Genomic DNA, 16,100 nt, shown 5'->3' with positions numbered 1-16,100 from the left:
CAGAATTACATAGAGAGAGAAAGGGGGGGGGAGGGAGAGGGAGAGAGAGAGAGAGAGAGAGAGAGAGAGAGGTCTTCCATCCGCTGGTTCACTTCCCAATTGGCTACAACCACCAGAGCTGCGCCAATCCAAAGCCAGGAGCTTCTTCCAGGTCTCCCATGCAGGTATAGGGGCTCAAGGACTTGGGCCATCTTGAACTGCTTTCCCAGGCCATAGCAGAGAGCTGGATCGGAAGTAGAGAAGCTGGGTCTTGAACCAGCACCCATATGGGATGCCGGTGCTTCAGGCCAAGGCGTTAACCCACTGCACCACAGCACCGGCCCCTAACTATCCTGCTTGGAACAACCTGGGTGTTTAAAACAGGTCTGGATTAAAGGATGTAATGGGTGAATTCTTGAGTGCTTTGTTCTGCCTATAGTCAGTTGCAAGAGTCCTTCTGAACATCTCTGGAAATTAACTCAGAGACAGGCAGCAGAGGGAAATGGCCTGGAGAAAGTCAAAGCTGAAATCAGTGGTCACCACTCATTGGTGGTCAGAAATGTCTGACTAGATTCACAAGTAAACTATAAGAGGACTTCCTGGGTCTACCCAAGTCAGTTCCTTCACTTGGGCATGCTCAGAAAGCAGAACTCTACTTGGTATTCTCTCTTCCCTCCGCACAGGATCAAAGTAGGCAATACCACCTCAATCCCTACAGACTCCTCTTTGGGATGTATCCTGAGACACTGGAAAAATGTTAACACAAATACTCTTAAGAAAGAACATTTTATTTTTCTCTGTAGTACTGTCTGGCCTCAATGTAAGCTAGGAGGCAATGAAAAATGGTCTGTTAATGGGACCTTAAACTATACTACCATCCTTCAATTAAATCTCTTTTGTCAGAGGCAGAAAAAGTGGTCAGAAATCTCCTACGTCCAAGCTCTGGATCAGAGATCATCATTATGTAAGGGGTACAAAATAATAACCCTAAAGAAAACCCAGACCCTGTAGAAGACCTTCTTGATGGAAAGACACCTCAGTCCCCTTCCTCAAGGGGAAGTCAAGGAGGAAGAGGCTCTGCCAGAGGCTACAGCCTCAGCTCTGTGGAAGGCCATAACCTCAGCTCAACTGGAGCCTCCAGCCTCTGCCCCACCAATGGCTCCAGCCTTAGCCTGGCTGGAAGCTCTAGCCTCAGCTCCTCCAGCGGACCCAGTTTTAGCAACACCTCCCTGTGATCAACTAATAATTCATTTAGCCCAAATCACACCCAAAGTAAGATCTCATATGCACCAAAAATAGCAGCTGTCTACTCACTTAGGGAAACAGCACCTGTCTATCCACTTAGATAGATGGCAGGGGTGGAGGATCAGTCAGAGTACAAGTGTCATTCTCTGTTGTAGATGTCCAACAATGTTAACAAAACCTCCTCAGCTTTTTAGAGGATCCTGAAAATTTCACTAGTAGTTTCCAAGCTCTAACTCTAGGCTTTGACCTGTCCTGGAAGGATATTCAATTTATTTTGATAACATGCTGCCCTTCTGTTGCAAAACAAAGAATTTTGGAGGAAGCTAGACAATACACAGACACCCTCTTTGCAACTCAGCCCAATGGTAAGAGACTGCCATGGAAACAGCCATACCCTCTCAAGAGCCTGCCTGGGATTATAATACCCCAGGTGGAGAGACCTGCAGGGCTACAATGAAGGTGCCTTGGTTATGGAAATGAAAAATAGCATAAAGAAGCCTATAAACTGTGGAAAAATCTGAGAGAGGACTTGGGGAAAAGACAAAAACTCTGCTATATTTTGTGATGGACTAGAAGAAGCTTTTAGAAAATATACCATTGTTGAGAGCAAAATACTTCTCAGACTGCATTTCATAGGGCAGCATCCCCAGACATATGTAGATAGCTTCAAAACCTATATATGGGCCCTCAGACTCCATTGGAACAGTTACTAGACCTGGCCTTTTCCATTTATAATAATAGAGACTTAGAGGAGGAGCAAAAGGAGAGGGAAAGAGATAAGTGATAAATTAAAATCATGGTTATGATAGGTGAGAAAACTTGGCAGAGCCAAAAAAGGGTACACTAAGGGGCCCCAGGAAAACAAGGCAGGATGAGGCAAGCTTACTTTAAGTGTAAGAGCCAGGACCATGCCTGAAGTGCAAAGAAGCTGTACCTGAGGTCCTTAGGATAGTCCCATGGCACTGGAAAATGGAATGTCCCCACTCCCAAAAAGAGGCTCCATCAATCACCAAGGCTATGGGTGTCAAGTATCAAGAGGAATTAAGGAGCCTGTGGCAAAAGCTGCTAATCCCTAACAATATCCCTGCTGTGCACTGAGGAGCCCTGGGTAACCCTTGATATTGTAGGTAAGCAAATGCAATTTATAATTAAAATGAGGGACGGGACGCTTACTCAACATTAACTTCCTACTCAGGACATCCGCTCCCAACTCCACTTCTATAATAGGGATAGAAAGTATTCTAACCATATGATACTTTACCCCTGTCCTAACCTGGCAATTGGAAGACAAATATTTGACCTCTCATCCCTTACTGTACCATAATGCCCCATACCTTTGATGGCAGGGATCTGCTCACCAGATTTGGGGGCTGTTATCAAATTTAAATGAGACTCAAAACCTATCATGTTTGTGCAACGCAGTTCAAATCTGGCTTTTTAAGTTTTGTAAAACTGAGCTGATCCAAAAGTCTGGGATAAAGGAATCTCAGGACAAGCTAAAACAGCTCAACCCATAATTATTAAACTTCAGTATTTTAGTCTCTTTCCCAATTGTAATCAATATCCAAAGAAAAGAAAAATACTATTGAGGCCTCAATTATTATTGACAGATTTGTTCAATTTGACATACTAATCTCTTGCCAGTCTCATTGCAACTTACCTGTTCTGCCAGTACTCAAATCCATAGAGGAATATAGGCTAGTTCAAGGCCTCTGCTTAATTAATGAGGCTGTCATTCCAATGTATCCCGTGGATAGCTAACTCCTATAATATCCTGTCACAAATCCCAGAATAGGAAAACTGCTTTAGTGTCCTATACATTAAAGATGCTTTCTTCCATGTGCCAGTGCATTCAAATACTCAATTCTATTTGCATTTGAATGGGTAGGACCCAATACTCAAACAACAATGTTTTTTAAAGATTTATTTATTTACTTGAAATTCAGAGTTACACAGAGAGAGGAGAGAGGCAGAGAGAGAGAGAGAGAGAGAAGGAGGTCTTCTATCCGATGGTTTACTCCCCGGATGGCCGCAATGTCTGGAGCTGTGCTGATCCAAAGCCAGGAGCCAGGAGCTTCTTCTGGGTCTCCCACATGGGTGCAGAGGCCCAAGGACTTGGGCCATCTTTTACTGCTTCCCCAGGCCATAGCAGAGAACTGGATTGGAAGTGGAGCAGCCAGGATGAGAACAGGCGCCCATATAGGATGCTGGCACTGCAGGCGGTGGCTTTACCTTCTACACCACAGCGCTGGGCCCATCAAACAACAATTTAGTTGGTTTGTCCTTTCCCAAGGGTTTTGAGACACCTCATAATTGTTTGCATAAGTCTTTAAAAAGATTTCAGAGGCTTTCAACTCTCTCAGGAGACAATACTCCAATATTATCTGTAGCCTCACTCAGGAATTGTCAAATAAGAAAACAAGCAAATCCTTAAATTTCCTTGACAGTCAAGGCTGTAACATTCACAGAAAAAGGCCCAATCTCATTAGAAAAAGTCTAGTACTTAGGCTACATGATTACCCCAGGCCTTAGACAATTATCAACAGAGAAGGTACAATTTGTGGACTTATACCTCCAACAACTATAGACAACCACTATGGCCAGTTTCTAAAGAATATGGATCTCAAATTTTGGCTTAATGGCCAAATGGCATAAGGAGGTCACCCAAGGGCCTTATGTAGGGCCCCTGCAATGGACCCCCCCCCCCCCGCCAAGTCAATAGGGCCTTTAAAGAAGTCAAACAAATGCTCACGCAGGCATCTGCCCTGTGGATTCTAAACCTACAAAAAACAGATTTTCCTTTTGTGGCTGAGAAAAGAGGGAATAGCATTAGAAGTTCCAGTTCAAAAACTAAATAGTCATGATTAGTGGCCTATTTGTCAAAGAAACTTTGTGGAGTAGCAGCTGTATAGGCAACCTGCTTACAAGACATAGCAGATACTACCTTACTCACTGAAGAGGCCTCTAAGTTAACTTTGGGACAGCAGTTAGACGTCTTTACCCCCAATCAAGTAAAAGGTATCCTAGATTATAAGGGACATCTTTTGCTGACAGGCATAGACCCATAAAATGTGAAGCAATGCTTCAGACACTCCTGAAATTACTTTAAAAGTTTGAAGTACTCTCAATCCTGCTTCACTAATGCCTTCCCCCCCAGCAATAAAAAAACTAACTCATTCTTGTGAGGAGACTTTCTCAAATCTATGCCAGTAGAGAAAACCTCCAGGGCCTCCCATTAAACAGCCCTGAGCAAGAATGGTTTACTGATGGCTGCAGCTTTGTCAGAGAAGGACAGTAGAAGGCAGGGTATACAACAGTCAGTCTCTATAAAACTGTTGAGGTTGCTCCCCTTCCTCTTGGGACATCAGCCCAAAAGCCTGAGGTCATTGCTCCAACTTGAGTCCCAATTTTAGGAAAAGACAAAATACTAAACATCTATACAGATTTCTAAATGTACTTTCATGGTAATACATGCCCATGCATCCATCTGGAAAGAAAGAGGTCTCTTTATTAATAAACACTCCACTGTAAAACATAGGCAAGACATTTTTTTTTTTGACAGGCAGAGTGGACAGTGAGAGAGAGACAGAGAGAGAAAGGTCTTCCTTTGCCGTTGGTTCACCCTCCAATGGCCGCCGCTGCAGCCGGCGCACCGCGCTGATCCGATGGCAGGAGCCAGGAGCCAGGTGCTTTTCCTGGTCTCCCATGGGGTGCAGGGCCCAAGCACCTGGGCCATCCTCCACTGCACTCCCTGGCCATAGCAGAGAGCTGGCCTGGAAGAGGGGCAACCGGGACAGAATCCGGCGCCCCGACCGGGACTAGAACCCGGTGTGCCAGCGCCGCAAGGCGGAGGATTAGCCTATTGAGCCACGGCGCCGGCCAAGACATTTTAAATCTTTTAGATGCTGTACATCTGCCAAAACAAATAGCCATCATACATTGTAAGGGACATCAAAAAGACATGTCCTTAATATCTAAAGGAAACCAAAGTACAGAACAAGAAGCAAAGAGAGCAGCATTAAAGTTCAATAAAGAATTAACTGTCCTATTCCCTATTCCTGAGCTACCCCGCAAACCAATCATATTATTGGTGAACCAAGGTGGGCACTTGAACAGGAAAAGACACAGCACGGATGTTGGTTTCACATAGGAAATAAATTAGTACACCCTAAATCGTCTCTGTGTAAAGCTATTAAAGGGATTCATGGTGCCTTTCACATGGGTAGAGACACTACTTTAGGGATGATAAATATGATTTTTAGTGGACAAGGATTAATAGCTACTGTTTGAAAAGTAGTTCAAAGCTACAAGCTTTGTGCCTACTATGGCCCTAGCAAGCCTCAATGCCCTTCTCTTGTGATGCCAATGGAGCAGACAGGAACTTACCCAGAATTGAATTGGCAAAGAGACTTCACACATATGATTAAAAACCATGGATAAAAATACCCGCTGGTATTTATTGATACTTTTCCTAGGTGGATAGAGGCATTCCCAACTCAAACAAAAAAAAAATCACTGATATAACTAAGCATTTACTTGAAGAAATTATTCCACTCTTTTTCCTCCCTTTATCTTTAGAGTGAAAATGAACCAGTTTTTACTTCCCAAATTACTCAAGCTTTGATGAAAGCTCTAGGAATAAAATATCACTTCTACTGCACTTAGAGACCCCAATTGTCAGGAAAAGTAGAAAGAGCTAATCAAACTCTCAAGATGGCCTTAGCAAAATTCTGTGAAGAGACCTGTGAGACCCAGGTTAAAATATACCATATCACAATTTTAACGGTATGCAATATGGCAAAAACAGGACTAAATTTAAGTCCACTTGAAATACTATATGGGAGACCATTCCTCTCTTTCCCACATGACTTTAGAATCTAAAACTAATAAGCTTGTCAACATCTTACCAACTTAGGTCAAGTTCAAATTATCCCTACAAAAATATGTTAATAACATTCTCCCAGCTCCTAAAACAGGAGGCCCCATAATATTTCAACCAGGGCAACACGTGTTGTTAAAAACTTGGAAAGAAGATACTCCCTCCGATCAGCTAAGTCCAAAATGGAAGGGACCTTTCACAATTATTCGGCCCTCCCCCACAGCTGTCAAACCAAATGGAATAGATGACTGGGTTCATCATTCCAGGATAAAGCCTGTTCCACCTGCTGTGGAGGAAGACACTGCTGTGGGAACTGCTGAGACTACTACATACTCCTGTGAGCTGATAAAAGACCTCAAATTCTTGTTCAAAAATTAAAAGAGCTCACCTGCAGATAAGTCATTCCATATTTCTTGAGATCCTAACTGGTTCTTGAGAGCAGATTCCCCACACCACTGCCAGACTGAAATCCAGGGACTCAGCTTTCTCTTATCTTCCACTGTTTACTTTATTCCAATATTTTCCTGTCTCCCAGAGCTGACTTTTTGGTGTCCCTTCTAAGCATAAGTCTTTTACTAAGTTAACCTATGTAGGATGGAGCAGGGGCTTTCTCTGACAGCATTTTAGAGGACCTATGCCAATACTACATAGATATCTTAATTAGCTCATCAGAAAGACAAGCTAGATCAGCAATTCCAACCCTTGTTTGGGGGAAAATTCTTCAGGGAGACTTTCAAGATTACTTTCCTGAAGAAGTCTGTACTTACCTAGAAGTCCCCTGCATTTCAGCCCTATGGAACTACTACAACGAAATATGACTCCTTTGATAATAATTGTGCCTCAATTAATATCTCTAGTGATGGATTCTAATCACCTGGTTATTCCTACCTTAGAGATCATGGCAAAACTTACAAATTTAACAGTCCCTGAATGGAGTCCACAGCAGTTCTTTAAGGTTTTAGTTTCATCCCATATAATAAAACTATGATACTTAGAGAAAAGGAACCACTATGTCCCCTTTAATCCAAATTGGATATCAACTCCATCTGGTAACATTTATCAACCATCGCGGTAGTTACAAACACTTTGACCCCTAAAGCAGTTATCTGCTTTTCCCATTTCAGTGGGATGGGTCCATTTCTATGCACACTTAATCTAACCCTTTGCAATCAATCTCATAACTTTGTTCAAAAGCAGATAATCATTAAGCCAAGATGGGAACCTACCTACATTTATGGCAACTGTGTAGCACTACTCACTTCTACAAGACAGCTTCTTGAATGTAACTCAAATTTTAACCTTACAGAATTCTTCCTATAGCTCTTGTAGCCCAAGACTTACCCTGGGAGGCTCCAAGTAGTTCTACTGGTAAAGACTCCAACCACATAAATGATAATTATTCAATAAGTGGAAAATGGCAGGATGGATTCAAGGAGGACCCGGGATAATAGGTCCCAGTTATCAAAACCCAACTATACCAGAACTCAGATGACAGATAGATGTGAGACTAAAGTCTAGCTCCAGTCTAAAGACTAAAGTCAGCCAGTCAAAATTCACAAAATCGTACCCCATGGGACTTGGTATAAATCCCAATAATTTGAGAATGAATAGCAACAATCAGTACCTATGGGTCCAGGGACAAACCACAGCATGTCACCCTATAAGGAACAGTTGTTCACTTTCTCTGTGGAACACCCATCTATTTAACCTTACCTTTTAAATGGAGAGGACAATGGGCCGGCACCGCGGCTCAATAGGCTAATCCTCCACCCAGCGGCGCCGGCACACCGGGTTCTAGTCCCGGTCGGGGCGCCGGATTCTGTCCCGGTTGCCCCTCTTCCAGGCCAGCTCTCTGCTGTGGCCCGGGAAGGCAGTGGAGGATGGCCCAAGTGCTTGGGCCCTGCACCCCATGGGAGACCAGGATAAGCACCTGGCTCCTGCCTTCGGATCAGCACGGTGCGCTGGCTGCAGCCATTGGAGGGTGAACCAATGGCAAAAGGAAGACCTTTCTCTCTGTCTCTCTCTCTCTCACTGTCCACTCTGCCTGTAAAAAAAAAAAAAAAAAAGGAGAGGACAATGATGCTCTCCCTGATGTGGTTATGTATAATAAAGACAAATTTCCAACTTCAGGATCTTTTCTTGAACAGTCTCAGTCAGCCATAGGTAAGAGGAACCATTGAATTACAGTCAAAAGTTCTTTCCATTCCTGATTTTGGTTCTCAAAACTATAACAACCCTATTCCTGAACATCTGGCCTTTTGAGAGGAATCCTTGCCTCATGTGGAATAACAGAAACCGTTCTAGAAATTATAATATTTCCTTGGCTCTTATACTTAGGAATCTATTGTAAACATAACTGAGGCGCAACAAGAGAACTTAAATTCCCACCAAGGTTGTACACTAAAATTGAAGGGCATTAGATGTGTTTGCTGCTCAGATGGGGGGGAGTTTGTACTGTGCTCAATGAGACATGTTGTTTCTAGATTAATTAATCTCAGAAAGTTGACAGAAGCTTTACAAAAATGAAAGATGTGATAAACATCAATGGCAATCTAACTATGGGCTCAATAATGAGTCCTGGCTAGGAAGCTCCGAGGGTGAATTTGGTCTCTAATTTCCCCTTTTATTCCTAGCCTTAGAATTTTAGCTTGCATTTTTGGTCCTTGTATTATTAAGCAAACTGTTGCAATTTCTTTCTTCCAGGGTAAATGTCATCATTCAACAGCAAGTTTTAATTCTCCAAGGATATCAACAGATTTTCCAGGATCAACTCCTAGATCAGATAAGAGTCAGAGTTCCCCAGCCTCCAGTAGGTAGGGATGACAGCCCCAATTCAGCATGAAGAATTCCAGAAGAGTCCTTCAGTCCCTCCTATACCCCAAAAAGATTCTTCTAGGATTGTGTCTCTTAGGGGGAAGGTAAGGCAAGTTTCACCTAAGGACTAATTGGGAGAACTGCGAAAAGAAAAAGCTCAGTTTAAATGGGTAAGACCCAAACTGGGGAAAACCATGGCTCTAAATGCTTTAATTGCTTGATAAATTACTTGTCAAAAACTTGCAAGTTTTTTTTAACATATAGGTATGATAATGTTCACTTAGAAGCTATATGTGTAGATATGATAAATGGCCACATGGCCTGCACATCAAGTAGATAATCCCAAACTTCATTAAGGATCCTACACCCAATATCTACTTTTCCTATAAAAGATGTAGCCACTAATGCCTTAGGGGCCTAGGTCTTTGGTCTGCCAGCCCTACTCATTCAGGAGTGTAGTTTCTGTTATACTTGTCATTTGTCTGGGGCTCATCTAGTTCATTGTTTGAGGTTCAAAGAACCTGGTCCACATTTTCCTACTCGAGACTCCAACAACATCAACATCAGGATGTTGCATTAGCAGGAAGGTGGAATTGGGAGTGGAGCTAGGACCCAGACCGGCTCCTTGGTAGGTGATGTGAGTGTCCCAAGTAGTGTGTTTACCCCTGCACCAAATGCCTGTCCCAAGAAGAAACTTCTGAACCACATAAGAATGATGTAGATAAGGCATTAGGAGGACTGGAAAAGCTGATTGCTTACTGCACAAGCCAATCATACCCATCATGTGGCTGTAGAGAAAGAGCAATGACGCTGGGTAGAGGGAGGAGAACAGAACATTTTTTACTCTGGGTGGTCAAGATTGGGGAGTGACTATTCATTCTCTCTCTCTCTCTCTCCCTCCCTCTCTCTCTCTTTCTCTCTCTCTCTTCATTTCTTGTCCACAAGGCATCTGTCCAATTCAACACAGACCACTGCCACTATCCATAAAGTAACTTCTGGCCAAAAAGATTCTTAATCAAAAACTTCTAAGTAACCTCCCCAAATCTGCAAACTCCAGGAAGGAACAGCCTCCACTTGAAGATTCAGACTGTAGACACTGATATGATTCCTTTTAGCCTTATCTAGTTACAACTGTATTCTATACATTTATATATGCAGGTACTTCACAAAGTTCATGGCAAAATTTCTTGTATCAAAATGAATTTTAAAAAAAGATTTATTCAGCCCTTAATGCATTCTGGTTTCGCTGAAAAGCTCACAAGAGAATTTCAGACATGGAAAGCCAAGACACTATGGCAAAAAATGTCTTACATGAAGGATCTCAGTGGGTGAGACCCCAGTGGAAAGAAGTGGTCATCAAAGAAGGAAGTACTTTTCTCAGAAGGGAGGAGAGAACTTCCACATTGTTTATGGCCTTGTCTAAATACTGACGGAGTTTGTGGATTCAAAAGGCTTCCATAGTCTAGGCAGCTCATGTCAAGAACCTTGGGTGATCACTGACGTCATAGATAAGAGTATTAATTGTTAAATTAACAACAAGATTTACTAACTTCCCATGTGCACTAACTTCACATGCAGGACTTCTGTCCGCAAACAGTTGTATTATAATTATGTCTAAGTACTTGCAAAAGATGTACCATTTTTGGGTACTTCTTCAAAGTTAATTAAGTTTCTAAAAAAAAAAAACAGAAGTGAAAATAACTTCAAGATGCAATAACTGAATAGCCCTTGTCTCAAATGTTGAGGAACAGCTTTTTTTGGTTGTTTGTTTGGTTTGGATTTTTTGTGCAAATTGTTGAACTCTTAGTAAAGAGTTGGTCTTCTGTGTATAAAGTTAATCAAAAATGGATCTTAGTGGAGAATGGGACTGGGAATGGAAGAGGGAGGAGGAAGAGGGATGGAAGTGACAGTATTACTAAAGTTGTACTTATGAAATGCATGAAGTTTGTATTCCTTAAATAAAAGGTTCTTTGGGAAAAAATTGGAATGACAGAAGTATTTACTGAATAAAATATGTGCAACTCCTGAAGCTGAGAGAGCAAGCAAGCACTGAATCTTTCATCTACTACTTTACTCCCCAAATGATGGCAACAGGCAGGACTGGGCTAAACTAAAACAAGGAGCCTGGAACTCCAGCTGGGTCACCCATGTGATTGGTAGGGGCCCAAGTGCTTGGACTGTCTTCCTCTGCCTCCCAAGCACATTAGCTGCAAGCTGGTTGGGAAGTAGAGCAGCTGGGAATCTAACCCTGGCTCTGATGTGAGATATTGGCATCGCAGGTGGCAGCTAAATTCGTTGTGCTGCAATGCTGGCCCCTCATGTCTCTTTTGACTCCATTTTTCCACAAACTTTTTTAAGTATCCTCATATTTAACTGGCTAACTACAAGTGGCTGAGGTTCTTCCCCTGGGTGGGCTCAATCATTCTACTTGGTATCATAGTCATGGGCACTCTTGTCCAATATTGTCTAAGACAAACAGAACAGATTTGGTATAACCCCCTATCAGTACTATTAATTGGAGTATTTGAGGAGATGGTATAGTAAAGATTCTAACTCCATTTAAAAATTAGCCATGACTGCTGACAGTTATTAAGTCTTCCCCCCTCCTCCTTCCTCATCTACTCATATCTGGACTAGCTGATAAAGAACCTGAGTGTAATTTTCTTATGGTGTCATGAGTTTTAAACCATGCATGCCACTGCCTATGCATAGGAACCTTAACCCTGCCCCCTTCGATTAACCACAATAATAATAATAATAATAAAAAACAGCAAGTCACACCAATTTCCTTGCTCTCTCAAGCCATTTTCAGGCATTCTTGGGCAGCCTACCCCCTACTTCCCCAAAAAAAGTTTCATTATGAGAGTAATAACCCTTTGAATACCCTGTTGATGTGTGTGTGTAGCACTCTCATTCTCAACATGTGAACCTAATATTGAGTGAGGGTATATATGTGTCTTCAGGGTGGGCACAAATATTGGCAGTGTGAACAGGGGACTCTAGATGATGATCACCACCATTGAGGGTCTTTCTTTCTCTTTGATTTGCCACCTGACTCTACCATCTGATGGAAACTATGCAATCTGAGCCGCTTCTTCCTTGCTGGCTTATCTTTTGAGCTGTCTTTCTTTGTGCTGCATTTGTTGAGTTTCCGTTATAGATTCAACCAACCTAAGTTGGAAGTTTTGATAAGTAGTTGGGATTTTGAGCCTGGAGTATGGAATTGAGGCCATCTTCAAAGTAGCCCTGGGTTATTTCTCTTTGGCCTGGCTCCATATATGAGGGGACTGCAAACCATTTGTGAAAAAATGGAATTAAAAAATAAGTTGACTTTGCTGTAAACATTTTTGGAAATCTGTGCATAATCTTTTCAGAATATGTATTTCTATGAGCTTTTTGAAGATCTCTTCATATGCTCATATATCTTAGAATGACTGATATGTCTCAAATGCCGTGTAAGTACTGGCTGATGCCAGGCTCAGGAAAATGACTCACTGTGTGATCAATTGGTTGTGTATCTCAACTAGTGCACCTCTACACCATCCTGTAGAGAACTCATGGAAAGGATCAGATCCTCTCCAATATACACAATATTGCATGATCCCTCATGTGGAGGAAGAAAACTCAGTATTTGAAGAGCAGTTACTATTTGAAGATTTGAATTGTTGAATTCCACAATCCTAAAGGCAGATTGCTCTCTAGGACTGTACAGAATGCCTAATCTGCTGTTTCCTATGCCTTTGCCACCAGAAAAAGACCCTGATCCTGAGGGTAACAAGAGAAATCCCCAGGGCTCCCCCATGGCATACTGAGGAGTTAATTTAGACCCAACTTAAGGACAGGGTCCTTAAACCCTAAGAAGTGAATATTGTCATGGGTGCAGCCCCTAGTACTAACTAAACCATTTTGAGCCTATCTGGGAAAAGAAATGTTTAATTATATGTAGGGTGGAGAGAATTCATGCAAAGTATATGCAGTGACTGAGGGAGAGAAGAGCAGGAGGGAGGAAGGGGAAAGGAGAGAAGCAAATAGGAGGGAGGAAGAGAGAGAGGGAGGGAGAGGGAAAGTGAGAGGTTGACGTTGAGAGAGACACAGAGAGAAATGAATATGAGGGAGGGGAAAAAATGTGCAGATTTGACTTGGGGTAGGGTACCAGAGGGAAGGGCAGGGTCAGAGGGAAAGAGAAAGGGAGACTTGGATACAGGGGGAAGAAAAAAATGAAAACAAAGAAACAGAATTTGACTCAGTGGGAAATCCAACATGTATTAAATGAATTCATACGAGAAACCTAAAAGGGGCAAGTTTTGTGATGCAGCAGGTTACACAACCACTTGGGATGTCTGCTTCCCATATTGGAGGTATCTGGTTCAACTTACAAACTACTCTGGCTCTACTTACAATCCAGCTTCCAGCCAATACACACCGTTGGAGCCAGCAGATGATGGCCCAAGTATGTGAATCCCTGCCACCCAATGTGGAATACCTGGATTGAGTTCCAGGCTCCTAGCTTCAGCCTGCCCAGCCTTGGCTGCTGCGGGCATTTGGGGAGTGAACCAGTAGATGGAAGGTCAGTCTCTCTCTCTCTATCTGGACTGGAACCCCTCACATGCAGGAGGTCTACATTACAGGTATTTACTCAACACACTACAAACCAACTCTGGCCTCCAAACTGTTATAAATGGCAGCACTCTGGCCTCAGAATCAGCCCTTAAGGCATTTGGATCTGGCTGAAGAGCCCATGAGAGTATTTTAGGCATGGAAAGCCAAGACACTCTGGCAAAAAAAAAAAAAGACCTAAATGAAAGATCTCTGTGAGTGAGATCCCAGTGGAAAGAACAGGCCATCAAAGAAGGAGGTACCTTTCTCTGAAGGGAGGAGAGAACTTCCACTTTGACTATGACATTGTCTAAATAAGATTGGAGTCAGCGAACTCAAAAGGCTTCCATAGTCCTGGCAACTCATGACAAGAGCCTAGGTGATTACTGACACCATAAACAAGAGTGTCAATTTGTTAAGTCAACAACAGGAGTCACTGTGCACTTACTCCTCATGTAGGATCTCTGTGCTTAACGTGTTGTTCAATGTGAATTAATGCTATAACTAGTACTGAAACAGTACTTTATACTTTGTGTTTCTGTGTGGGTGCAAACTGATTGAAATCTTTACTTAATATATACCAAATTGATCTTCTGTATATAAAGATAATTGAAAATTAATCTTGATGTGAATGGAAGGGGAGAGGGAGTGGGAGATGGGAGGGTTGCGGGTGGGAGGGAAGTTATGGGGGGGGAAAGCCATTGTAATCCATAAGCTGTACTTTGGAAATTTACATTTATTAAATAAAAGTTAAAAAAAAAAGGAAATGCAGCATAGGCTCTCCTGGGTTCCTGGGATGCTGGCCCACACTGCAGATGGGGATTCCACAATCTCATGAACCAAATGAATCTCCTCTCTATATACATATCCTATGGGTTCTGTTACTCTGGAGAACCCTAATACACGTGTAAACATGTATAATCTTGGGAAAGTTTCTGAGCATAAAATAGAGAACAAACATGTGTTCCTTACCTTAACCATCATAATTACTGTCTTGACTAAATTCCCCAAAGTTATAGCACCCATTGCCCTAAAATATCTTATAGTTGTAATCAGTTAAATATATAGTAGTTGTAATTAGTTAAAATTAGGTTAAGTCCTTGGCATTCCCAAGCTGACTTGAAGAAATGAGATCCCATAGTAAACCTTCCCCAATATTTCTACTTAAAATACATCGCAGTGTAAATTGAAACTAAGACTTCAAGTATTGAAGGCCATTACATTAGACCCATTTAGAGAAGGGGGTGATCGTACCCACTTCTTTTCCATTATTTAACAGCGTCCTTTGGCCTGTTCTTAAACTTGGAAAGAATGAGCAAGACTTATTTTTTAAATTTAATTTATTTGAGAGACAGAGAAGTCTCCTATCCACTAGTTCACTCCCCCAAATTCCCACGATGGGAAGGACTTGGCAGGTTGAAGCTGGGAGCTGAGAACTCAATTCTGTTCTCCCTCATGGGTGGCAGGGACCCAGATACTTGAGCCACCACCTTCTGCTTCCCAGGTTGCTGATTAGCAGAAATCAGGAACTGGGGGTGATGCTGGGGCTTGAATCCAGACATGCCAACATGGGATGTGGGCCTCCCAAGTAAGGGCTTAACAGCTACACCAAACAGCCACTCAAATGAGACTTATTGATGGATGTCCACAGCCTTAAAGCCATGGTCCCACTCACTAGGGCCCCAAGACCTGATATCATAGTACTGTGGAAAATTACTCTGCCCATAATCAGAAACTGATAAATGTTCTGCTAGTGAAGATTTGGTTAAGGCACCATTTAGTTCCTATTTTAACAGTCTCTCAGCTCCAGTTCTCCTTTCCCTCTGAAGAAAGGATGACACAGTCTTATCTGGCCACTCAGATGGTGCCTCAGCAGCTCTGGCATCTCACATAACCTTTGCAGGCAAGACTTTAATTGCATCTACCTTTCTTTGGGAGCACAGAAGTGACATTACATTGGTGATAGCCTCCTCTTTTTTATAGAAAGCTTTTAATGAATATAAATTTCATAAGTACAACTTCGGGATTATAACTGTTCTTCCCCCCATACCCGCCTTCCCACTCCAACCATCCCACCTCCTACTCCCTCTCCCATCCCATTCTTCATTAAGATTCATTTTTAATTATCTTTATATACAGAAGATAACTCTATACTAAGTAAATATTTCAACAGTTTGCACCCACACAGATATACAAAGTATAGAGTACTGTTTGAAGACTAGTTTTACCGTTAATTCTCATAGTACAACACATTAAGGACAGAGGTCCTACATAGGGAGCAAGTGCACAGTGACTCCTGTTGTTGATTTAACAATTGACACTCTTACTGCTCTAGCCCAGGAGAAGATAGTTTAAAAAAAAAAAAAGTGGAGATAGTGTAGTCTCAGGGAACAGTTAGGGGAAAAAAAATGGCAGAGGACAGCCTCTTCTAAGGGGATTCCTGGGAAATATTCATTCAGAACCTATAAATACTCAAAACGAAGCTCACAAAAATGGTGTGCCATTGCCATTGTCAGCACATAGTGCAAGAAATTACCATCTGGCCGGCGCTGCGGCTCACTAGGCTAATCCTCCGCCTTGCGGCGCT

This window comes from Oryctolagus cuniculus, chromosome X (genome assembly GCF_964237555.1).
Source record: "Oryctolagus cuniculus chromosome X, mOryCun1.1, whole genome shotgun sequence".
Taxonomy (NCBI): domain Eukaryota; kingdom Metazoa; phylum Chordata; class Mammalia; order Lagomorpha; family Leporidae; genus Oryctolagus; species Oryctolagus cuniculus.
This window is presented reverse-complemented; position numbering follows the sequence as displayed.